Here is a 3118-nt window from a genome sequence, read left to right on the forward strand (position 1 = left end):
TGTTGAAGATGGAGCCGCCAGACAGGAGGAGAAGAGGAAGGCCAAAGAAGAGGTTCATGGATACGGTGAGGGCGGACATGCGGGTGGTTGGAGTGTCAATGGAAGATGTGGAGGATAGAGCGAAATGGAGACGGTTGATCCGCTGTGGCGACCCCTAACGGTCGCTAGCCGAAAGAAGAAGAAGAAGAAGATATATATCTATATAAATATATATATATATATATATAAACAAAAAAATTAAAATTCCATAAAAACACATTTTTAGCTCGCCTGTTCGAAGAACAGAGAGCTATAGCGATACCCCCGGCGTGAGCGTCAGCGTGAAAATGTTAAAGTTTTTGGTGCAAGTTATTTTTTCCTTTCTAATGTTTTTATCTACCACACTATTTTTTATACGTATTATGTGATATTATGTGATACCAGCGTATTATGCGAGTCCGGTCGTCAGTCTGTCTGTCTGTCTGTCCATCCGTCCGTCTGTTCCTGTCCGCACTCTAACTCCCAAAGTTTTCAACTTTCACGTTTCATATTTGGTACATAGGTACAGACTGTGGAGACGGTGTGTTGCGACATACGTTCGTCATCTAAAGTGGTTGCCATGGCAACCAGGATGCTGTTTTCCATCCGTTCCTGTCCGCACTCTAACTCCCAAAGTTTTCAACTTTCACATTTCATATTTGGTACATAGGTACAGACTGTGGAGGCGGTCTGTCGTGATATACATTTGTCATCTAAAGTGGTTGCCATGGCAACCAGGATGCTGTTTTCCATCCGTTACTGTCTGCACTCTAACTCCCAACACTACATATTACTTTTTCTTTTAGATGCATTTCTCATGGCAAGGCAAGTACCATAAAATTCGGACCATTGAGCGCATCGTTATATAAGCCGCATCCCCTAAATTAAAAAAAAAAAATCTGGAATTTAAGCACACTCTCGCCACACTGGTTTACAAGCCTCAAACATTGCACAAAAAAACCAAGCACAAAAACGTCCGAAAATTAGCCACAAAAAGTAATCGATCTTGCTTTGAGTCTAATCTGAACAGTGGAAACACCCCAATCATCCACTGTCTGTGCGTTGACCCAGTCTTCAAGTTCGTCTTCCAGTTCGGCCATCGGCATTTCCTACCTCAGAAAGCCTTTGTTGACTTTTTGCAGCGAGAAAGTTCGCCCCTGTGTTCGTTTTGAATTCCTCGTGTGGACCTCTTGTTTACTGATTACAATATACAAATACATACTGTATATTGCTTTAAAATTATGTGGATCAGACTTCACTGCAATGCTTTATTAAAAACATTATTAGACTAGTCTTTTAAAAACGAAAAACGATAAATGTATAAACAGGCGAGCATTGGGTGGCTTTGACACCACTCTGGTTTATTTAATTACAATCTTTGTATTTTGGGGGATGGGCAGAGGGTGAACATTCACCTTTCGACGAGACCCTGATATTGAACTATCGAGGGTGGATGTTATATCGACCCAAAAGGATCACAATCCACACACAATGACTGTCTCTTGTGAAGGATATCGTGGGTTCGTTGAACGTACACGCTGCTGTCGAGACAGCGGCCTTATTAAAGGTGTCCCTTTGAAGGAGAGCTCCATGATGTACAACTACCGAGCATCATTTTTAGTCTGATTCAATAACTCTCATCACAAGAACAACGTCCGCACAACAAACGCGTCTCATCCTGAAAAATACGTCATCACGCAACCATCACAAAACGCTCTAACGAGCTACACATCTCATATATATAAAGCTCATTCTAACCACCGACTGACCCACTTACCGATATTAAAAATCCGTACCTTGTCCTCCATACTGCAAGCTCGAGAGGCCTAGATCCTTCTATTACCCATAAGTCACTGCGATATTCAAGATGGATGCTGTCTGGACTTGTGTCTTAATAGTCGCTGAATCGGTTATGCCGACGAATAATTGACTTTTTTTTAGTATACTACTGCATGTCGAGGCTCGTAAAAGAGCTAACACACAGAACGTACAACAAAGGGAGCAGGAGATAAGAGGGGCAGGATGGGGAAGGACAAAACATATGGGAACAGAGACCTGAGGAGATCTGTGGAAGGGAGAGGGATGGGGCGGGGAACACGGTCCATACACAAGATGGACATGACAGGGACTTTCAGGAAGGAAAGCAGGGAATTTGAAGGACGTGGGTTTGGGGTGGATTAATGGGGGTAGAAAAGATCAAGATTTTGGATGGAGGAAGATAAGAGATGATGGTGAACAACTGTTTTGAAGATCTGGAGGGAAGAATGGGAATGAAGAGAGTGAGGGAGTTTATTCCAGAAGTGGGGAAAAAGAGGAATGAAAGAATGAAGGTGAGCAGTGGTTACTGATTTTGGTAGTTTTACCAGAGGGAGTTGCTGGTGGATCTTGAGCACCCTGAAGAAATATAGGGGGGGGGGGGGGACGGCGCGTGGTTGAAGACAAAGACCACCGACCTGCCTGCGGTGAGAGAGTGAGAGGCCCAAAGACTCACGTTCATCAAGGGAGATGCAAATGATCCGAAATGCCTTGGTTTCCACAGCGTGAAGCCGAGAAAGATGAGAGGCAGGAGCACCAGCCCGGAGGGGAGAGCAGTACTCCATCAGGCTGTGGACGAAAGATTTGTATGTGGTCAGGAGCTCAGGTGTGCCGAGGAAGTACTTTGCACGACGGAGGATGTCCAGTCAGCGACTGGCTTTGGAGGCCAGGATGGAAATAAAATATCATGGCAAATAGCGAGACCCAGAAGCTTGAATGAAAGGACTTCGTCAAGAGGAAAAGACTGAAAGAGAGGGAGGTTAGAATGCTGTTGTTTTATGCGTCGTGTTTCGGTGAGCATCCGTGTTGTTACAGGTTGTCCTGTTCTTGCCGAATAAAGCCTCCGCTCTATGAGTACAAGCGGAACAAGCCTGTTTCTTGGACTCCATTCGGCTTACCTCACTCCTTAATGATGAAAATGGATTGCTGATGATTTTTTATTGCGGCTGTTTTGGAAAAAATAATAATTATATAAAGTTGCGGAAACACGCTGGGCTCTTGCTGTGAGACATCCTGAGAAACTGCAGGTGTTTTAAAAATAGTAAAATTATTATATACAATAGTG

The sequence above is a fragment of the Eptatretus burgeri genome, chromosome 4 (assembly GCF_056783735.1).
Source record: "Eptatretus burgeri isolate ZD-2024b chromosome 4, Ebu_testis_v1, whole genome shotgun sequence".
NCBI classification, from domain to species: Eukaryota; Metazoa; Chordata; class Myxini; order Myxiniformes; family Myxinidae; genus Eptatretus; species Eptatretus burgeri.